Genomic DNA, 25,215 nt, shown 5'->3' on the forward strand with positions numbered 1-25,215 from the left:
TAAACTCCCAGTGTCAGGCACACAACACACACACTCAAAGAATATATATATCACAAGAATGAGTATTCCGCGATTTTCCCTGTAACAGTAATATTGTCCATGTGGTAGGGCGCCGCCATAAGTGTGGATGTATCTGGGATGTATACAACTTTTTGTGACGGTTTCACTAATCAAAGGCTGGACCACCGGTAGTATTTTCATGATAAAAAATGTTATCAACTACATGCCAACATCATGTTAAATACTATTTGGATATTTAATTGTTCGTTTTATGCAATTTATTTAGTAAAAACTGCCGTATAAACAGTTTGCTTTATCAACCGGGCGCTACGATAGCGTGACCGGGCGTGTTGGTGTTTACGTGTTTTCACGTAGGATAGTTTAATAATATTCCTATATTTAACTTGTTTCTGGTAAAACAAATAAATGTTAATGACATTTAACATTTTTTCCTATTAATAACATGTATCTTATACTAATTTATATCATAAAAACAATACTTAATTTACCGGGCGTAGAGTAGTACACGGGCAATGGTAAAGAATAGGCCGTGCTGAGTAACGATTCGTTGACTTTTGGTGTTGCTGTGTTAGGCCTTTTTTGTGAACTAACTTAGCATGTTAGTAAATAATTGTCTGTAAAAGTGAATGTACACTAGTTTGATAATAAATATGTATTATAAAATAGTTTACAATTGCAAAACTATTATCATAATTCTATTTAATGTGACATGTATAATATCTATTAAATCAAGTCTTATTTAGTATGTATACATCCGCCCTTATGAGGGCGGGCATCACTCTCTGGAGCTCTCTGTTACAAATTTCTCATGCAAAAATCGCGGAATACTCATTCTTGTGATATATATTCTTTGACACACTCTACTGTACTACACAGTATATGAAAAATGAAAAAAAAAGTGAATAGCACCACCAATCTTAATCATGTCGTGTCACGTGGTAGAAGCATTCAAATTAAACAGAATTTAGCATGGTTATGTATCCAAACAAATTGAAAATAATAGTAGGCCTATATATTTTAAAGTATATTGTAGCCAGTAAATTATAATTGAAATGTCCTTTTTGTTATTCTTTATTCAACCGAAATTAATGTATTCAGTCCAGTGGTCTTGAATCTGTTTACGACGTTACAGATGTTTTTTAATATAGTCCAGTAAAAGTATGGTTGAAATAGAACAAATTGCAACAGTTTTTTTTTTATACTAATAATATTTATTGGGAGTAGTTTACACTTTTACAACAGTGGCACTCGACCAAATGAAAGGTGCATCCAGAAGAAAGGACAACACAATATATAAAAAAACACAATATAGTAAATAATAAATACAAATGAAAGTTTCTGGGGATTATGTCAAAACAATTCGACTATAGTAACTGCAATATCATTGAATAAGTTAAAAATTGTAGGCCTACAGTATAAAGTGAATTAGGCAACAACAATGTAGACCTCACACTATAATATAGTCTGAACCAAATATATAGGCCCTACCCGGAAAAAATGGTACAAAGGAAATTTTTACATCATTTAAATAACATATAATATATCCAAAATCGACACAAAAATCCATCTTGGGGAAACATTTTCAGACGCGTTTTTCTTTTATTTTAAAATAGATAAAAATGGCTACGCCTACTGTAAATTAATAGGATTGTATATCTTGGCAACCGCTATACTTACTTTGGTCTTAAATTGTTTACAACATACATATTTCTATTTGCTCTAATGAAAATATTTGTCAAAAAATGGCAGGAAAGGTCATTTTTTTAAATATTGAATGACATATACAATAATACATAATAATAAAAACTGGCTTAGTGTATTTCAAAGAGTCTCATCGTCTGATTCATCATTAATAAAATTACCAATTTCTCCAAAATGTTGTGACTGTCCCATTTATAGTAATCTTCACATGCTGTTTAGCAATTTGTTCCATTTTTATTTTGTCACAAACTTGTATGTTTGTAACTTTATATGTTGTCATTTTTGTCCATCTTATTCTGTGTATGTTCTTTTATAAAAAACAAAATGGGCAACATTAGGGTCTGCAATATATATACATTTGTTAATTTTTTATATACTTTTTTTTGCCTATATCCATACAGTCAATTAATCAATAATAAAACATTTATTTCCAAAAACTGGTGGAGTTACCTAGAAAGCATATGCTTGTTACGTTTCAGGACGCCATTAATAAAACACAACACATTAAAGAAAAACATATACTATCAAAAAAATATAAAAAGTATGTTGTACATTCATGAAAAATCTGGGAAATAGGAAAAATCATGTATTATTTGTTATGGTTATGATTTTTTCCCTCTGAAACAAACTTTGTTTGATATATTTCAAGAAACTACATAAAGGCCCATTTACACTAGGACGATAACGATCGACGATAAATAGACAAATGTGCATTTTTCATACATAAAACAAAAGAAATATAAAAACTTTTCATTCTAGAACTATAGAATAACCTTCTATGCTTCCTTTGATGAAAATGATATTTTCACACGTCCAATCAAATGACGTCATGATTAGTAAGAGCAATAATATCGTGACAATACAACGATTTTATTGTTTTTATTTATCATGACGTCATTTGATTGGAATTTTAAAAATATTATTTTTATCAAAGACAGCCTAAATGATTATCCTATATTTCTAGAACGAAAACCTTTCTAATTTATTTTGTTTTATGTAAAAAAAATGCATGTTTATATATTATCGTCCATTGTTATCGTCCTAGTGTAAATGGGCCTTTAGGCTAGTTTTCGGTAGGCCTACTGTATGTTTCATCTGAAATAGGTCGTTTTTCCGCTGCCAAAACAAAAATTATCTGTTAATTTTTTAATCAAAAAAGTGCGCATGATCAGTCATTATCAAACAACCAGAGACCCAATCACATCGCAACACTTTGTCCTTCCGATCAAAGGTTAATAATTATCGCATCTTATCCGATAATCATCTAATTTGAATAAGATATAATTATCGGTTAATTTTTCTCGAGTGGAATCGGTTAGATCCCGTTTTCACAGGCAGGTTTTTTTGAATTGAATTGAATTGAATTGAAGGTTATCGGTTTTAATTTTGATAGGTTAATTTTTGGCTGCGGAAACACGGGGCATAGTAGCAGAGTATCTGTTTGATTTCACACCGGTTTATTGGTCACATTGTTTTAATATGAATGAATCACTGGTTCCACTCATAACATTGTTGTGTATCTGATATTATTTTCATGTTGAAAACTTCTAAAACAGTATATATTTAAACTTTATTTAGACACGAGACTGATGTGCAGTACAACTCGTTCAATCAATATTGATTGTATTACAAAAAAAACCAACACCATAAAATACGACCGTAAAACGATAGAAAAAATTGAAATTGAAAAGAAACAAAACTACAGCAGAATCCCCTTCATCTGACACCTCTATTTAGGGTAGGCCTACACCATACCGGTACTTCCCGTGTAAACGGGAACCCTTATCGAAGTGTATAATTCCCCGAAACCTTGACTCAGAAATACAGAGAATTGACTTCAGAAATTGGTTTAGGATGGTCAAACAATCATTTTTGGCTTGGTTACACATTTTGAAAATGTGGCGAAAGGTCAAAAGGTCAGGGTGAAAGGTCATAAGACCAACTACTGGTCACAGCGAGGTAATTTTGGTCTTAAATTGATCAAAAGGTATACATTTATATTCAGTCTAATGGAATATAAATGTATGCCTTCTGAATATTATGAGACCAAAATTGACTTGCTGAGACCAGTGGTTGCCCGAGATACAAGTACCTTTTTTTATTTGTTCATATAACCCTTGACCCTGACCCTTTGACCTTTTGTAACATTTTACAAAATGTGTAACAAATAATAACAAAATATATATTTCGAACAATTTAAAACCAAATTCAAGTGTCTACGACCAGTAGTTACGGAGATACATACATGCCCTGGAGTGTGGGTCAAAGGTCAGAAATGATATTTCCGATCCTTTTTGACTAAAATGTTGCAGTTACAGTTGCACTAGGTCAGGATTGAACGCGGGACCTTGGGATTGGAAGGCAAGCACGTTAACCACCAAGCTACAGCTCCACTACAAACCACCAAGCTACAGATCCGCTATTTCCCGTTTTGTTGTGATTTTTTTTCTGTTAAAATTTCTCTTTTTATACCTACCCTCCACCCCCCCCCCCATAATAGCCTAATGTGTGGGTGTGTGTGTGGGGGTGTCCAAAGACGCGCGGCGACGTTTAGTTTGCAACCTATTTTACAAAAGAGATATAGACGAGCGCGGGGGGATGTGGAGAGCGCATTAGTAATGCTTAACATCAGTTTGTATAAGAGAGAGAGAAAAAAAAAAACAAAAACAAAAATGTGTTGTATCAAATTTCTTTTCTTTTATTAATCCATAAGAAAGTGACAACATTAAAATAAAAGTGAATTACATACAAAAAGTTTTGCATTGCAGTTAAAGTTTGGTGCTGTATATATACAATTTTTAAATGTCGCATACGCACAAGATTTCTATCGATATCGGCTCATATACTGCCGGTTCTACATTGCATCGTTGAAAGCACTCATCCGATACAGGAATTGTTTCTGGATAACCAAACAGAGCGGGAAGGCACCTTCCCACGTTTACATCTACTGGGAAAAAGCAATGAGAACCAAACAGACCGCATCCATCATTGTCAGGTACGAGAAGCCATTGATCATCAGCAGATCGGTTTAGGCTACACGTTTCTAAAGAATAGTTTATACCGTGCCATCGATCGACTTCAAGTGGTGGAGGTTCAGCATGATATTGAGCGTATGCTTCTGTGCGATGTGCTTTAGCTTGGATATGATTGTTGTTTCTCTGCGTTGGGAAGTTTACGCTTGGTACAGAGTTCTCTACTTTCCTTTTGAACATTAATGTATATGGTGATGGAATGTCTGATGATATGGGGGTATCTCTCAATGCGACAAGAATTTCATTTAAACTCTTTTCCCCTTTCTCTGATTTCTTTAGCATGCTTTTGAGTGTTTGTATGCTTCGTTCAGCTCTCCCATTTGCTTGTTCTGTGGATGATTTCGCGGTTGTTGCAGAATGCTTGCAGTGTTTCACTTGTAAGCTGCGATCCATTGTCTGAAATGATTGTAGTGGGATTTCCAAACAGTGAAAATATGGTTTCGAGCTTGTTGATGACTGTATTGCTTGTCGTGTTTATCATTTGGTTTGCCCATATGTATCATGTGAAGTAGTCAACTGTTAATAGGTATTGCTTTCCTTCAAATTCAAACAGGTCGATTGCAATGATTTCCATAGCTTCAGATGTATGAATGGGTTTTACTGGTAGTTTTGATTGGCTTCTTTGGTGAGTTTGACATGCATCACAATTGTTTATGATACGTTCTATGTCTGCGTTAATTCCTGGCCAGTATACTGATTGTCTGGCTCTCAGTCTGGTCTTCTCAGTTCCTTGGTGTTTGTGGAGTATGTTTAGGATTCTTGGTCTCATCTCCTTTGGTATGATGATTCTGGAACCTTTGAGAATTATACCATCATGTATCGCTAGTTCGTATCTATGTTGCCAATATGCATGGGTAGTTTTGTTACACTGGTTTTTTCGTTTGGCCATCCATTCAGTATAATTTTGCTGAGTTCTTGTAGCATGTTGTCTGCTGCGGTTGCTTCTTTTATTTTATCTATGACGAATAATTTCGTATCAGTCAGTTCGTTAATCTGGACATCAAGATCAGGAATTCGAAATGTTCTCTGATTACTGTCTAGGCAGCGCGAGAGGCAGTCTGCTATCGTGACTTCTTTGCCTGGTACATATTTGATTGTGCCTTTGTAATCCTGCATTTGCAGCATCAGTCGTTGGAGTCAGCTTGGCATTTTTGAGATGTCCTTCTTGGCGATGTCTTCTAATGGTTTGTGATCAGAGCAGATTGTGAATTCTCGTCCAAACACATAATATCTGAAGTGTTTTATGGCCCATACGACAGCTAGTGCTTCTCTCTCAATGTTACTGTAATTTTTCTCTGCAGGAGTTAGCGATTTTGATGCGTAATGTACTGGTTTATCTTGTTGCATGAGCACTGCTCCAAGGCCTTTCATGCTTGCATCACATTGGATTGTGATCTCTTTCCTGGCATCAAAATATGCAAGGACTGGAGTGTTTATGATGGCGTCTTTTATGTTGTCGAGCACTTTGTCATGGCTCGGTGTCCATTCATATACTCGGAGCGGTTATCGTTGTTCTTGCTGGCTGCACTGTCGTCGCCACTGCTTTCATTGGAAGTTTAGGAGTCAAACAAGAAAATAAATGCTTCATTATTGCCGTAAGTTCACACATGCCTAACTAAAAGTATCAATAATAAAAGTGACGCGGTTATGTTGGATATCATGAACCGCAAAACTACTTGATTTACTATGGATAAGATAAATAGGCCTACACATATATATTTCAGTAGTTAATGCAACAGTTAATACAAATGTTATACACTATATATTTATGTACAGTAGGTCTAAAAACATGCAACCGCAACAGCTTATTGGAGGGAAGGGGAAACCGTTATTAATCAGTTTGTCGTTTGTCAGACTATCTATGAGTCATGCAACTAGATAGTGAAATCAATTAGGATTTCCTTTAGTAAAAATATACCAATTATATTTTACAGCAATAGAGTAATATACAAAGCTGGGACAACAAATGGTGTTTTATAGTTTGCCGTGGTAATGCTTCTGCGTCTCATATCTACGACAAGCATCACACCAGCCGTCAATACGGTAAAGGTTCGATCGTGTGCGGCAGACACCTGTAAAGGATTTCTCTATGTGTTAAACTTTTTATTTGGGGTGAGTACAATAATTTAGGCCTATAGAGCATGCATAATTAAACATAGTAAAGAGAAGACATCCTATCACCTTCTCGTGAACCGAACGAGGGTGTTCATGCTACACATTTCAGTAGTTAATGCAACAGTTAATACAAATGTTATACACTATATATTTATGTAGGTCTAAAAACATGCAACCGCAACAGCTTATTGGAGGGAAGGGGAAACCGTGATTAATCAGTTTGTCGTTTTAGTGTAGGCTGGTATGTCGTTTATATGAATGTCGTGTATATTGTTTTGTTAAAAGCAAACTTTGATTTTATTTCATATCTTGATAATAAAAGGAATGAAAAAAAAATATGTTGCCATTTTTTCAAAAGACAGAAAGAAGCCGATTATTATTCAAAGTGATGTTTTATTGGGGAGGCGTTTATTCAAATAAATACCATCATAATACATTATTTAATTTAAACATCTTTTGAAACTAACTTCCGCGACAGTGTAGGTCGTTTCGGCCCAAGAAGGAAGATGTTTTAGACGGCTTGCAATATGGGCTCTAATGGGACACAGATAGCCTACAGTTATTCCTGCCAGCTTACTCAATAAAACTCGGCTATCGGGATTTTATTTTTTAACTACTGTACCTTCACACGCGCGGTCCGATCCGAAAATAAACAAAAAACTAAAATAGCTATAGCCACTAACGACCAACTTAACTGAAACCATGTAGTTGTTGCAAGGTCAACCTGTGAACTCATCGTGAACCCGGAAATTACTTGAAATTGAGTTGAAAATCTACCAATGAATCAGAAATTTTGTTTTAAAACTCTTTATAATATATTCCTAAGATAGAAATATGGAACAATATCGTAATAGTGAAAACTGTTTTACATTTCGCGATACACCTAAGATAGTTCAGGTAGGTATCCAAGGCAGAAATTTGTTCCAAAGTTTTTCCATTGTGCTCGCCTATGTCAGAAGTAACCATAATTTATATATATAGATTTTAAATTACAGATCTCATTTCTTTTCATGAAACTGAAACTTGACAGGAGACAGGACCACAATATAAAACAAGTGCATTTATACCTTATTGTGAAATCCTGTACAACTTTTGGCAGAAGCTTGAAAGAAATACAGATACAGCTCTGCCTATAAATAACCTTGTAAATGAATGAACTCCTACTTCTCATCTTCTATAATCTCAACCAATTTCATTAGATATGTAGGCTACCCCCTACAGACAGACCAACATTATACACTGGTTTGATGAGTGCACATGGTTGTGGTATAAAAACTCATGTACTAGGGAAAGACAAGAATGCCTGGTGATGAGTCTTGCCCGAGATGAGTGAAGGTGGACAGAGATGACATCAAAAAGCAATTATTATGTCAACCCGGTGAACTATATGGCTTTTGGAAATGTATCATTGTGAAAATAGTGTTGAGGCAAGTGCTTTTGTTGAAACTGAACTTGTATTACGTATACAATCAGTGACACAAATATCTTAAATGGAAAACATCTCTAAAGGACAGAAGCACACTAATTCTGCTTTCTCTCTAAAACTTGCTTCTACAAATGCAGACAGAGAAAGCGATTCTAAGTTAAGTATCATTTTGTTTGAAAGAGGCTGATCATAAAGATATTAACTTGAATACCGAGAGTCGACAAAATCTAAATGATGTGGTTAAACTATATCCCTATCTATATTATAAGTGAGAGAGTTTGTCTGTCTGTCTGTCTGTCTGTTTGTTTGTTTGTTCGTTATACAAATGTTTGTTACTGCACGTAATCTTACATATGGTGTATCAAAATGACCGCAATTGTACCGGGAATGTTCTAAGCTATATTTCAACATCATCCGCCACCTAGGATCCATGTTAGGGACCAAAATGTGGTCAAAACCCCCACTTTCGATGTTTGTTCGTTATACAAATTTCTGTTTCTGCACGTAACCATACGTATGGGGTATCAAAATGATGGCAATTGTACCCGGAAGGTTTTAAACTACATTAAAAAAAAATTCCCCCGACTCCTGGGGTTTTTGTGGGAGGGGTGGGGGCGGGGGGTGGTGTGGTGGTTTGTGATGTCATTTTTTGCTAGGGCTCGGGGTTGTAGGCTATCGAATTGTAAAATTATACTACAAAAGTTTTACAGTATTTTAATTATCCTCAGCAAGGCGTTTGGGGAAATATAGATATAGATATAGATATTTTATTCATTAACCAATATGACACCTATTCAATTACACATTTAGCAAAGTACTTTAACCATATCCAGCTATGTATCGGTCTCTTGGATTGTCTCATTACAGACATCCATACCTGTGTGAACATACACTGTTTACTGTTACTGTGTTCAACTACATCACCAATCCTCCAAGGAAAAAACGTCAATTGTGGGACAGTGGGATTGGGAGATAGGGTTTGGGGGTTTGGGAGTTTGGGTTCAGGGGATAGTGGGGATTTCGCTTACACAAGAATTGTGGTTGGAAAATGTATTTAATCATCCCTGGGAAGCGGATGGGAGTTTGGGGTGGGGATGTAGGCCTATCACCATGACCGAAACTGTATTTGGAATGTTTTAAACTACATTTGGAAACTGCCACTGAGGGATTATGGGTTGGGAGTGATAATAACATAATTTGTACTGGAACCGGCTTCAACACATCACCCAGTGTATCTGGGGTGTGTTTGTAGGGGGAGGAGGAGCGAAAATACTAGCGTAATGAAGTAGCCTATATGATTGTATTGTACTAGGAAAAGTTACTAAATTTGAACTGTCCAGGGGAGGAGTTAAGGTTTGTTGATGGTGGCTGGGGTGGTGAAAGGAGAAAGAAGGCTGGGGGACCGCAGTATCTAAATTACATATTTTAATTATCAGCCAATATGACACCTATTCATTTACACAATTTACAACGTACTTCAACCATTATTAGACCCATCGTAGCTATTGAATTGAATTTGTCCATCACTGGGAAGAATTTGTTTTTATGAAAGAGTCTGGGGTATTATTGAAGAGGGGTGGAGGTTGGTGAGTATAGACAGATACTGGCGTCGGGTGTTATGTACTGAGAAGACTGTAAACTAATTTTGACACCCGCCCTGGGGCGGGTATAATTGCTAGTATATGTATATGAGAGGACATGTATGTGTGGGACTTGCTGCCGGGATTTACATCAATTGATCAAGGTCATTGAGCGTGGTATAATAGGAATAACACAAATTAATGATTTCATCAGAGCTGGCAAATCTAGTTAACATTTAAAGACAGATGATATCCCGATTAATGAAGAATGCTGCAATTCGCACAAAGGTGCTTGTTGGCCATGGCATGATGACATTGGACAGACAATGTTTGAGGCATTGGTAAAAGTCTTGTAGAAGGCAAACTGTCTATATGGGATCCTAAGGAAAAGACGAATATTGGCAAAAAATATATATGACGGTGAATACAGGTCACAAACTTATCAAAGTAAAAGAGGACTCCTATAGAGATTATTTGCCGGTGAAATGAGGTATTTCAGTTATTTTGCCAATTTGTTTCTGAACAAGGTCCGGTTGTTGGGAACGCAGATCAGTCTGTGGAAGTTTGATGGATACAGTAGTAGAGAACGAAGGAAGGTCAACTTACTGTATCGCATTCAAGATTAGAAATATTTCATTGAAGGACTTTGGCAGAGTTAGTTGTCATTTAACTGAAGAAGTTTATGAGATGTTTTAATATGAAGAAGTGTACTGTAGACCTCCTGATGGTCAACATTTGGTGTTAATCACCATGTTGTTGTCATAAGCATATCATTTTGTGTATTTCAATCTAATTTTATTTAACTTATACAAGTTTTAATAAGACATTTAACCCATTTTTTAAAAATGGCGGCCATTTTAAAATTCAAAATGGCTGCCATTTTGTGTTAATCACCAATGTTGTTGTCATAGGCCTATCATTTTATGTGATTTCAATCAACGTCATAACTTGCACATGTTTTAATAAGAAATTTAATCCATTTAAAAAAAATGGCGGCCATTTTGAAATTCAAAATGTCAGAATACTAATGAATATAGGTTTATAATAATTCTTATATAGCAGAGAACTCATATGAACTTAAATATTATTCATAATGGGTGTTACTTTGTCCAATATGGTACATTTATTGGATATTTTACGTATTGGCGGCCATCTTGGATTTGACACCCTTAAGCTTTTTAAAAAAAATGGCAACATATTATTTTCATTATAGACAAGTTCTATTTCCTCTGAAATATGGTGTAAGAAGCATTTTTGGGTAGAAGCTGGGATCCACTTGATTTAGGATATTTTGACCTCGCTGATTACGAATATGGCGGATCCCAAGCGAAATTCGGCCATCTAAGCCCTTAATTTGCATAATTAAAAATGGCGGCCATTTTTTATAATTACCCTATATCTCGAGAACCACTAGTCACAGATAATTAATTTTTGTCTCAAAATGTTTTAAATATATGTTTTTATATTCACTTTAATGACAAATTTTCTCAAAAAATGGATGCAAGTCTTATTTCTGACATTTTGACCTTTGACCTTGATTTATCGTATCTCAGTAACCAATAATCGGAGAGACACGAAATAGGGCTCAAATTTTTCAGAAACTATACATTCATATTTATTATAATGAAATGTTTTTACAAAAAATGGCCGATTCTACAACTATTGACCTTTGAACTATTAGTCAAATATAATAATATAACTTTGAAAATTGTGGTCTTATGATTTTTTTTTCTTTTTAAATTGTTTAAAACATGTGTGTTTCTATCCAGTCTAATGGCACATTTTGTACAAGAATGGCCGATAGTATGGTTATTAACCTTTAAACTATAGCATAAGCCTACTGTATACTAAATATAATATAATTGCATAACTATGAAATTATTTATACACAATAATAATTAGTAAAATTATAAAATTCACTGCCATCAAATATTATGTGTTATGATTTATATAGATTTAAAAAAAATTTGAACACGCAAGTTACATTTGTTGAAATTTGAAATTACCTGCCATCAATATGATGGAGTATGATTATAGATTTTTTTAAATGTGAACATGTCAGCTACATTTGGAAATTACCTGCCATCAATATGATGAATTATGATTATAGATTTAAAAAAGAATTTGAACACGTAATCTACATTTGAAAATTACCTGCCATCAATATGATGGATTATGATTATAGATTTAAAAAAGAATTTGAACACATCAGCTACATTTGGAAATTTGGAAATTACCTGCCATCAATATGATGGATTATGATTGTATAGTAGGCCTACCTGCCATCAATATGATGGATTATGATTATAGATTTAAAAAAGAATTTGAACACGTACTAAGCTACATTTGAAAATTACCTACCATCAATATGATGGATTATGATTGTATAGATTTAAAAGAAAATGTGAACACGTAAGCTACATTTGGAATGAACATGTTAAGGGCATCAGTTTAAGATCATTCATGCAAAAAAAACAAAACCGGAGGCATTACCTCCAACAAGCGATGCAGTGCACCAACATATAAAAAGAGCACACTTCCAAGCACTCGTATGGAAAAAAGCTGTATCGCCAATCCAGCATTTGCCATCACCAACAGATTTTGGGTGGGAGCTATCTAATGGTAAACTTCAACCAGTGCTTCTGAAAAATGAAACTATTCCTACTGCTTCGTTAGAGATGATTTATTGTGGATGCAAGACACGATGCATAACCAATAGATGTAGGTGCAAGAAGTCAAAACTACCATGTACAGCTTTATGCCGCTGTAACAACGCTAAAGATGACGGAAACCTTTGCATGAATGATCTTAAACTGATTCCCTTAACATGTTCATTCCAAATGTAGCTTACGTGTTCACATTTTCTTTTAAATCTATACAATCATAATTCATCATATTGATGGCAGGTAATTTTCAAATGTAGCTTAGTACGTGTTCAAATTCTTTTTTAAATCTATAATCATAATCCATCATATTGATGGCAGGTAGGCCTCTATACAATCATAATCCATCATATTGATGGCAGGTAATTTCCAAATTTCCAAATGTAGCTGATGTGTTCAAATTCTTTTTTAAATCTATAATCATAATCCATCATATTGATGGCAGGTAATTTCCAAATGTAGCTGACATGTTCACATTTAAAAAAATCTATAATCATACTCCATCATATTGATGGCAGGTAATTTCAAATTTCAAATTTCAACAAATGTAACTTGCGCGTTCAATTTTTTTTTAAATCTATATAAATCATAACACATAATATTTGATGGCAATGAATTTTATAATTTTACTAATTATTATTGTGTATAAATAATTTCATAGTTATGCAATTATATTATTTAGTATACAGTAGGCCTATGCTATAGTTTAAAGGTCAATAACCATACTATCGGCCATTCTTGTACAAAATGTGCCATTAGACTGGATAGAAACACACATGTTTTAAACAATTTAAAAAGAAAAAAAAATTCATAAGACCACAATTTTCAAAGTTATATTATTATATTTGACTAATAGTTCAAAGGTCAATAGTTGTAGAATCGGCCATTTTTTGTAAAAACATTTCATTATAATAAATATGAATGTATAGTTTCTGAACAATTTGAGCCCTATTTCGTGTCTCTCCGATTATTGGTTACTGAGATACGATAAATTAAGGTCAAAGGTCAAAATGTCAGAAATAAGACTTGCATCCATTTTTTGAGAAAATGTGTCATTAAAGTGAATATAAAAACATATATTTAAAACATTTTGAGACCAAAATTAATTATCTGTGACTAGTGGTTCTCGAGATATAGGGTAATTATTAAAAATGGCCGCCATTTTTAATTATGCAAATTAAGGGCTTAGATGGCCGAATTTCGCTTGGGATCCGCCATATTCGTAATCAGTGAGGTCGAAATATCCTAAATCAAGTGGATCCCAGCTTCTACCCAAAAATGCTTCTTGATTCGTTTTCTAGGCCGTTTTTTTGAGAAATGGAACCTGTCTATTACGGTACTTTACATCCTAAAGACACTAAATCAGCTGGAATTTTGCTTTTAACAAAAAAATGACACGAAATTACATAGTGGCCTACACTATTTGTCAGACTATCTATGAGTCATGCAACTAGATAGTGAAATCAATTAGGATTTCCTTTAGCAAAAATACCAATTATATTTTACAGCAATAGAGTAATATACAAAGCTGGGACAACAAATGGTGTTTTATAGTTTGCCGTGGTAATGCTTCTGCGTCTCATATCCACGACAATTGTACGTACTGAAAAATAGGTCTAACGTAATAGGTTTGGAAATAAATTAAAGATAAAGTTTCAAGCATCACACCAGCCGTCAATACGGTAAAGGTTCGATCGTGTGCGGCAGACACCTGTAAAGGATTTCTCTATGTGTTCAACTTTTTATTTGGGATGAGTTCAATAATTTAGGCCTAGAGCATGCATAATTAAACATAGTAAAGAGAAGACATCCTATCACCTTCTCGTGAACCGAACGAGGGTGGTCATGCTACACAATCACCCCAAATCACAGAGGAAATGAACATTAAGAGGCAATGTTTTCAAAAACATGGCGAAGTACATACTTAATGAGAAATAGTACTCGGAGAGAAAACAAAACATTGAAGATGAATCAGAGCGAACTGTATGTACTGCAGCAAATATCTTACGAGCAGAAATAAGAGAAAGTAAGTACAACACTGAATCATATCCCATGAATGAAGACATCGGCAATATGGAACGAGGCAAAATGTGGATACCACGTTCATTTACAAACTTTTTTGAAATATTTGATTTCATCAGAACTGAAGCAGAACACAATCACTCACACGAAACCAACATACAATGTATGTTTTAGATGGAGGAGCTCTTACACAGAGTTAAATGGGCAAAAGGGGCAACATAAAAAGATATAGCCATGCAGTATGTGAGTTATGTTCGTAAAAAAATTGGAGATTCATGCATTGTGTTTGATGGGTATGAAAAAAGACCATGAGCATCAAAGGCGTGTTGGAAGAACATCCGCCGTTATTCAACTGAATGAATTAATGCAAGCACATCGTAATCAGCACATATTTCTATCGAATGAGTTTCTGAGTTCTGGTACAAGTTTTGTTGCTCGTTGTTGGATTTCTCAAGTTTATTGATGTCTTGTTGTAGATATGGTGACTAGGCTTGAACTGCATACTCCATAATCGGACGCACAAGAGAAGTATAAAGCGACATGAACATCTGTTTATCCATATATGTAAAGGATTTCCGTATTTGGCCTACAATTGAATTGGCTTTGGCTGCAACTTTAGAAACTTGTGTCGACACTTTAAAGTCAGACGTTACATAGACTCCGAGGTCAGGCCCGTAGCCAGGGTTTTTTTTTGGGTTTCGGGCGAACCCCCCCTTTTGCGCGAATCCCCCTTTTACCAGCGAACCCCCCCTTGAAAACAAAGGCCCCTCTTCCAAAATCGTGCAATTAATTATCAATTATATCAGATTTTTTAGTCATTTTACTTCTATTGACTATGTTTAAATCGATCGAATATACAGATTGTCCGATGTCAAAGTCACTGCTGAGCGTGAGATCGAGAGATTGTTGAGAGATGATGGTTATAAATATGACAGAAAAATGGACTGACCAATCGCGTGCTTCGACCGGGCTTTTCGGAACGCACAAGATCACGTTCAGTTCAGTTCAATCTTTTTGGGGATTTTTATTTTTTTCCTGGAAATATTTTTCATTAAACCAAAGAATTTCACTGTGTAAACTTTCACTGTGCTGAGTTAAATTGGTACGTGTACGTAGGCCTACCGTATATTTCGGTGTATAAGACGCACTTTTGACACGCAAATTTCACCTCTAAATGTTACCCTAATTAATTTAATTACCTACTAATATTTAAATTAATTAAAAATAGTGTACTACTCTGCAATGTAGGCCTAGCTAGTTACTCACTCCTTTATTGAATTTTTAGTTAAGGTAAATTGTCATCCTCGACTGTATTAATTAATATTACAGTACGCATTAGATATTCTACCCATGCCTAGTAATACTCTCTGAACTCGCGGGTGTGTATTCTAGCAGCATGCAGCATCACAGCGCAACACATTTATGGAAGAGTCCATTAATTACGGTGGTGTCACATTTTAATTACACAATAACTATTTCCCTTGATCACGGTGGTTTATTTTTATTACATCTCTATGTCAACAATCACATAATTTTATAATCATGTAGGCAATAGTTCGTATGTCAAGCGATATCTAAAAGAGTGTGTTGTTATTGTGTTAAGTAGCTTCCCCTAATCTCATAGTGTATATGGCCAACAGTGCTGGCCACCACAGGCAAGGAGCACATGGTTAGTGCTCTCCTCTCCTCATATTGCTGTAATGCATGCATGGAAATAGGAAAGATTTTCATATAGGCCTACCCAACATGATATTCCTGGTTCATTATCAGCCCAAAAAACTGAACATCATTTGGATTGATTTATAATGATCATACACACAATAAGAAGGTATATATTTAAATAATATGAAATTAAAGTTACTTAAATAGACATAGGCTAGCCCTACCCACACAGTGCATCGTAAGTGAAACAATATGGGGATTTCCCTTTTCATTGAACATTCAGTTGAAGTAGAGACTGATTACGATGTAATAAAGGCAATCAAACAAAATTATATCATTTGATTCTAATAAATATGTCTCAAATATCGTTGTTTTATTCTTAAAATACCATTGTTTTGATTGTAAAATGTTTAAATTTCGGCCTAGAAATAAGTGCGTCTTATGCATCGACTACATAAAAAATACTAATATTTCAGTCTCCGTTATGGGTGCATCTTATACACAGGTGCGACTTGTACACCGAAATATACGGGTACTATTTGTTTTTATGTTTATAGGATAAGAAATTATTTAAGGGCCTAATATAATATACTTTTTTGCAACAATAAAGCTGTATTTCATGATCAGTACTACTAACTTCCATATATACTGTACTATATAATTTCTCTGCATAACTCAGATTTTAGTAGGTAAAAAATGTCTCTGTAAGCTTATTAAAACAACCGAAATTGCTCTGAGAGCCAAAGCTTCCAGGGGCCTTCGCCCCCCACCTCGACCGGGGGCCCTTGGCGGCCCCCTGGCCCCCAGCCTACAGTTGCTCGCTGCGCTCGCAAAATACTTGGTGTCAAGAAAACCCCCCTCTGATGCATTCTGGCTACGGGCCTGGAGGTCTTTCTCAGCAGAGGTTGTATCAAGAACTGTACCATCAATTGAATAAGTGTGTTTTGGATTTCTATTTCCAATGTGCATTACTTTACATTTAGATTTACTAAACTCCAGTAGCCACTTCTTACTCCACTGCTCAAGTTTACTCAAATCATTCTGCAGGGCATCTCGGTCGTTAACTGAATCAATCTTACGATAAATCTTAGCATCGTCTGCAAATAGTTTACCATCTGATTCAATATTATCAAGTAGATCGTTGATGTAGACTAAAAAAATAAAGCCGGACCAATAACTGTGCCTTGAGGCACGCCACTGAACACAGGTAACCAACTTGAAACCGAACCTTTGATTGAAACACATTGACGTCTATTTTCTAAAAATCCACTTATCCAACTTAGAATATTACCTTGAATGCCATAAGCTTGCAATTTAATTTTCAGCCTAATGTGCGGAATGTACATAACAAACAATTAGAGACCAAATTAAAGACTCTACAGTTAACGGTTTCCAAGATATACGATTATAATAAGAGTGGTTTTTTAAGTAAATTGACAAAATAAAAGTAAAACGCGTCTACAAAATTTTCCCAAGTTGGATTTTTGTCGATTTTGGATATGTTATTCTCCATAAAATTGCGCTTCCAACGATGTAAAAATTTGCTTTGTACCATTTGTTCCCGGTTCAACCCTTCAACTACCAGACTAATGCTTTTATTACCCCAATCTCAAGTTTCTAATCTATTAAGTATTTTATTGTAGGGCTGTTATGATCCGGGCTTACGGCAGATTTCATTTTTTGTTGTATAGTTTCTGGATCTGTCGTTGGAATTACCGTTATGCAGGTAAGAATTAAAATATTAAACATAAAAACTTACACATATTACTTTTGTAATATAGGATTTATTTCGCAAAAATTCGCTATTGTTGTTATTTAATTCCACACATGTTAGACGTACAGTTTCATGTAATATCAATAAGCAGTATGCAGTTTTTAGATGACTTTGCGACATTCAGTTACAATCTGTCTAAGTGAGAGATGCAGAAGTGTTCTTGACACTATAAATAGCTACGGTTGGGTTTGTCGCCAGCAGACAAGATACCGCATACTGTTTATTGTCACTATACACGATACCGCCAAACGAGAATTAATTTTGATGATTTTAATCCAATAAAAGTACAAGAAATATTGGAATTATTACAAATATTAAAGACATTTAAAATAGTATCCGGTGATTTATTACACGTGTTTAGTACAGATAACTATATTATGCTCCTTTTATTTTTCAGGGTCGTCTTCAAAGGAAGTTCATCAACGAAAATTTTGTAAAAAGGTTAACATAAATCAAGGTTCTTTTTATAACAATAGGTTGTTTTTAACTAAGGTTTTCGTATTTGTTATGAACAAATAATGACTTTAAATACATCAAATGGAGTAATGACAGAACCTAAGACCTAACAGTAAGCAGGAGGAAAACTATTATGAACGATTGTTAAGATTGGAGTTGGAACATAATTAATTTGTGGCAAAAGATGGAGTATTATTACTATAAGAGAACATCTGAATGTGTTTGAATATAATAAATTACCATTCCTAACAGTAACACAGTATCATAGTGTCTACATGAATATTCTAGAATAAGAGTATGTTTAGATTTAAGAAACCATGTATAATTAATAAGAACAATCAGAACATTCCAGAAGTGCTATTAATAGAAACTGTAATCGTGTAATAATAAGAAGTATAAAGAATGATCTAGAAGGATAGGAGCATCTTGTATATAAAGGGATGTTTATTTGTTTTTTTATTTATTTGACTTCTCACTAACTCAGTTAGTGAAGGATCTGAACGGACCAACAGGTGGTAAACACCTCTAAAACGGTCCAGTCCCAATTTGCACAGTGGCTGTGTTTGTGTGGACTAGTACACCGGGGTAACCCCCTACTCGTCTCGAAAGATGTACTAGGTTCTTTAAAGTGCGCATGAGCTATGTGTACACACTGGACCTACGGTTTATAGTCCTTATCCGAGAAGACTCGTTCTACCACCAGAACCATGGAGTGAGTGAGCCTCAAACCCTTGCCGATGTTATGGCTACGTAATTACGGTTCTACTGTCTTAACCGCTCGGCCACTCACTCGTAAACTATTGTAAGGTTGTTGGATATTAGAGGTTGGATATTATATTGTAAAAGTCATTGTGAAGCTGTTGTTTAAAGTGCTTACTGGATTTTTGAAAGTTGAAGTTGATTGAAATTAAAGCTTAATTGTTTTGAGTTATTTTACAACTTTGCGGATTTTTTGTGTTTACTCTTATGTCACAAGGGAGTTCCTAAAGTATTTTCAACCGCTCAGAAACATACGTAAGAGAAGTTCGTGACATTGAATCATAGGTAGCCTTGTGCCAATATTGACATGTCAAATCACCTCCACTTCACACACACTTCAATGCAGCTTCATGATACCAATGCAAGACAGTACTTTTAAAAAATACACTGCAGGCTTTATCAGCGAAAATACTAAATACAAAAACATCGTAAAATCAAATTGTAAAAGCATTATGCAATTTGAAATTTTTGTACAAAATTTGGGTTATGACTGGCATTTCTACACCTGCCCTGAAACTGCATTAATGAAATATCCTGACTTCCAAGGGCCCCAACATGAACAAATTCAAAAACACATTAATTAATTTAATTTTTAGGAGACCAAAATCAATAGTTTATGGAAACGCTTTTCTCAATTAATAGCAGACTTGAAACATATTTCAGAGGAACACGAAATTATAAAATTTGAAGCAGATTCAAAACTATGGTTAGAGGACTGGCGAAGAGCCTACCCATCTAAAGACATATATATGCACGTAATGTGTTCACATGTTGGTGATGCTATCAGAAGACATGGGTCATTATCAACATTTTCCCAACAGGGTTATGAAAAGTTAAATGTTACTTTCACTAAAACTTAAACGCTCAACGGGGCATTTAGTAGACCGCAGTATAATGGACAATTCCAAGACTTCGTTGAATGAACTTGGTATAAACTCCTTAAGTAGATAAACAGATCGATGGCAACGTATTAAAAATCATTTTTTAAAAATTGCAAAAGTAATTCCTACTTTCAAAAAAGGGGACCATGATCAATTATCTAAGTATAGGTCTATATCGTTACTTGAACTGTATTTTGTAAAATCATTGAAAAAATAATGAATTCTAGACTTTATGATTATCTTACACAGTTTGATTTATTAAATGAACACCAGTATGGTTTTTGTAAGCTCCAGTCTACTACACATGCTATTGTTGAACTTATTGATAATGCTACCAAATCTTTTGAAAATAAGCCTATGCTGATCATTGAGAATGTTGATAATTCATTATGCACAAAATGGTAAGTACGAAATATAAAGTTGGTAATAAGTAAAGTAAGAAGTTATTCTATTATTATACAAGCAGCCAATATTATTGGTCAAGTACCAAACAATAACAATTTAGTTTAGAAACGTTATTTGTTGTTTAAAACATTGGCTTGTACTGTCATAAACAGTAGTAATATTCTTTACTGAACTTGACAAAACAAGACAGTAGGTACAGCTAAGTTTTTCAAATGTATTTAATGTTTGTAGGTAGTCAAGCTTTCACTTGTTGGTGGAAAGACAGTCAAATATACCACAAAAAATCTTGAAAAACGAAACTCCAAATATTAAAAGATCTATAGTGTAATTTCATTATATGCGAGTACTGTGCAGTATTGCAATTTTGTTTCATGTCAAAATAATACTGTATATCCAGCCGACCTATAAACTAAACACAGCCATCATGTTTATAGATTATATTTATTACATATCTAATTTCTTGTGTCTTTCAGGAGCAGTTCGCAGGAACTCTGCAACTAAAGACTCTTCAATGGAAGAAATATTTATTGCAAAAAAATCTTTTCTTTATAACGCCCGGGATAGAGATGGGGCTCGAGCGTCCAAAGCCACACCGGATGAATCTATAGATTTGGATAGTGATGATTTCTTTTAACATTTCTTTTAATATTGATAAATCGGTGATTACTACATACATATGCCAGATTTACGGTTTCAAGTCGTTAAATGACATAAATTAGGCAAGGTATCAGTCATTCATTAAGATGACAAAGGGTAAGAAGGGTGTTCAGGTGAAGAAAATAAACTGTTCATCGTTACCGCCATGCAGCAAAACACTTCATCAACATATTTTACGAGAAAACTATATATCTATTGTATGGAGGCGAGCAAACACCCCAGAACCAACAAAACATCTGCATCCGCTGAATTTTGGATGGCTTGACGATAGCTTGACGATGAAGATGGTCATTATGTGCCTCGTTGGTTTGAAGGAACATCTCTGCCAGAAGAGCTGACAGAAGCAGAATGTGAATAAAAAAACGTAGTGAGTGATGAAGCAAAGGATGCAATCGTGAATGATTCCGATACAGATATTTCTAAAGATAGTGAAATAGAAGACATTGACTATGATAGCCAACCATGGAGTGGTGACAGTGAGAGTGAATATGAGGATGATGATGATCAGTGATAATTAAGACATACAGTGTTTTCGCTTAATCGGAATTATTTACACTGTATAGCTTTTGTTATTATTTTTACCTTTTAATAATTAAGTAATACAATCATATGGAAACTTATAATTAATATAACAGAAAGATTTCACATCTATGTAGGCCTAAAGTGAACATCAATATGTTTTTTAGTGAATAAGGAGAATTAATCAATTCAATAGAGAACGCCACTGATACTGACTACTACTGAAAAACTTGTTTTATAAGGAATCAATGTTAGAATTGATTGTTAGTTAATACTTTTAGTATCATAGTTCTATATTTTTCAGTTGATATTACTACATTTAAAACTTACTGTTTGTTTTACACACAGTGCATAAATAGTAGATTGTGAAACCAAAGTTTACTATGGATATGATGCAAACATTAACTGGTTAAAGAAACACATTATTTTTATATGATTTAAATATATAAATTTCAAATGATAACACTGACAACATATTTATAGTCATACCTTGTAACGGAGTTGTTGGTAGAAATAACATGTGTTATTTACTGCATTAAGACTCAAACGTGTTATCACATTTATATGTTCATCATTATGAATTAATCAACACAATCGCATAAAACAGAAATAAATAACGGAACGATTCCACATACAGTTTAAAACAAAACGTTGATGATCTAGTCATATACGATTGCCTTGACTTGAACTTGGAAATTATAAAGAATTCATTTTTTATAAGAAATCATTTGATCAAGGTTATAATAATTATTATTGTTAGTTAATGCTTCGTGTTATATTTTGAGTTGATGTTACGAAATTTAGTTAGTTGAAACAGCTTACACACATTAAAAATAGATTGCGAAACCAAATTTAATAATACACTGTCAAACTATAATATTACATACCTGTAATTGAAATGTTATGTATTTGCATTGAATTTTTAAAAAGGTGTTAACTTGCGTTTATTTAAATCAAGATTGTATTTTAAAAGAAACGTCAGAATTATCAATACATCAATCATTTACCTAGCCTACTTTAACTTGAAAGTATAGTAAAAAGAATTCATTTTGAAATCAATTCATCTATGTTAAAAATATTAATTTGTTAGTTACGTTTTGAGTTGTTTTTAGTTGATGTTACGAAAATTTAGATTTGAAATAACTTAAATTAGATTAAAACCAAACTTAATATAAGTAAACCGCATTCTTTGCATACCTGAAACATTGGTAGGAAAATAGTTGTTAACATTTGATATAAAAATCAAGGTACTAAGTATTGTTTTGTACAACATTTTATTAAATTGGGTTTAAATCATAAATTTATTCTAATGTTTTATTTGCTTTTTTTTGTTTTTTTTTTTTTGGTAGGGTTTGCGATCATAACAGTTTAAAGGCGTATGCTATTATCCGTGTAATAGCCGGAAAATGTCTAGGTTGCTGACTGGAGCAACGTGCTAAAGTTGCTGTCGTAAATACATTCGTATATTTCAAGTCATAAAAGTTCAAATAAAAAGGGAATTGGCCATGTGGCTCTTCGTGTGATTAAATCTTTTAGGCCTGGAGTCAACGGGCATTTCTGGGCTACTGTCTGGGACAACTTACAGGATAAAGTTGCTGTCATGAGTATTTTCGTCTATCCCAAGACGTAACAGTTTCAATAAAAAAGGAATTGGCCATGTGGCTCTTCGTGTGATTAAATGTTGTATGACCCAACGGGAATTTTTGGCTACTGTCTTGGGCTACTGTTTGGGGCAACTTACAGGATAAAGTTGCTGTCAATGATTTTGTTGTTCACCCCAATGTGTAACAGTTACAATGGAAAAGGAATTAGCCGTGTGGCTCTTGACATGAATAACACCATTTTTAGTGGTAACTTGGGGCTACTGTCTCGGGCAACTTACAGGATAAAGTTGCTGTCATTAGTATTTTCGTCTATCCCAAGACGTAACAGTTCCAATAAAAAAGAAATTGGCCATTTGGCTCTTTGTGCGATTAAATCTTGTATGACCCAACGGGCATTTCTGGATATTGTCTGGGGCTACTGTTTGGGGAAACTTACAGGATAAAGTTGCTGTCAATAATGTTTTTGTGCACCCCAATGTGTAACAGTTACAATGCAAAAGGAATTAGCCCTGTGGCTCTTGACATGAATAACACCATTTGTTAGTGGTCACTTGGGGCTACTGTCTTGGGCAACTTACATGATAAAGTTACTGTCATTGCTGTTTTGACATTGTATACACATATAGTCCAGTCAATCTAGTGATATTTAGAGGTAAACCCACCACAAATTGCAATAGTAACGAAACATTAATTTTTTCATTCCAAATGTAGTTTATAATGACATATTAAAAGTCACCGAAAATTGAAGCATTGGAACACATTATTTTTTACGTAATCTCAACAACTATATCGTGATTTTATTCCATAAATATTTTGGGGTAGGGGGTAACATTTATGCCCATAACTTGTGGTTTTATAATCCAATCTCAATAATCTTGATATTAATGTGTAGAATATATATTTCTTTCTAATATGCAATTTAAAAAAGCAAAATACAACATTTAGTTATATAACTAGAGGTCAAAAGGTTATTGACCTTTTACAAAAACTCATTTTTTTAATTAAAAAATGATTAACTGTAATATTGTGCCATAATTGTATATGCATTTAATCAAAATTGTGTTTTATCTGTACCTATCGATATATAAAATAGGAAACATGATGTTAACTAGAAGAATTTTAAAAGTAATGATGTACTATTCTTATTGAAATTGATTCTTGATCAAATGTAATGTAAACAATTTTGGGGTAGGGGGTAGCGTTTATGCCTATAATCCATTGTTTTATAATCATATCTAAATAGCTTTAGTACCAATGTGTAGAGTATATATATCCTACTAATAATATACATTAACAAAACAATTAATACAACAGTTATACGTAACTAGAGGTCAAAAGGTCATTGATATTTTACAAAAACTCAAATTTTCTTAAAATAGCGTAAAACTAAATTATGTTTATATATATTATATTTATATTTTGGAAGTATTTGGTGCAAATAATGTTTTTCCTGTACCTATTGTATCGTCATGAAATAGGAAAAATGATGCTAGCTAGAAGAAAATTGAAATTCATTAGCGGTATGTACTATTGTTTATTAATTAATGAGTCTTGATAATTTGGAATCAACTCATGATTTACTATAGATTGTTGATAATGTTAGTATCAACGAATGTACGTAATGACAAGTATTTGATCTTCGCAGGGTTGCGTCTTCTCTCCTCTCCTGTATATTATATACACGGATGACTGTCGGAGCAAACAGGACAATAGTCATCTTTTTAAATTTGCTGACGACACTGTCTTGCTGTCTCTCCTTCAAAATTCACAGGACGGTCATGGTTCCGCATTAGATGATTTTATCCTATTTTGTGGAAACTCCTACTTGGAACTCAATGTGACCAAAACCAAGGAGATAGGCCCTAATTGTAGATTTTAGGAAGGAGAAAGGACGCAGCCCTCTGGTATCCCCCACAAATGAACCAGCGATATTGTCCA

At 34.1% G+C, this 25,215-nt stretch overlaps 1 long non-coding RNA gene across 1 annotated transcript; it reads left to right on the plus strand.

Moving 5' to 3' along the window:
* Nucleotides 1-6,635: 6,635 nt before the first annotated feature.
* Nucleotides 6,636-19,467, plus strand: LOC140054761 (uncharacterized). Its single transcript, XR_011846571.1, has 3 exons — nt 6,636-6,866; nt 17,866-17,948; nt 18,394-19,467. It is a non-coding gene; the product is annotated as an uncharacterized lncRNA (long non-coding RNA).
* The last annotated feature ends 5,748 nt before the right edge of the window (nt 19,468-25,215 follow it).

This window comes from Antedon mediterranea, chromosome 7 (assembly GCF_964355755.1).
Source record: "Antedon mediterranea chromosome 7, ecAntMedi1.1, whole genome shotgun sequence".
Taxonomy (NCBI): domain Eukaryota; kingdom Metazoa; phylum Echinodermata; class Crinoidea; order Comatulida; family Antedonidae; genus Antedon; species Antedon mediterranea.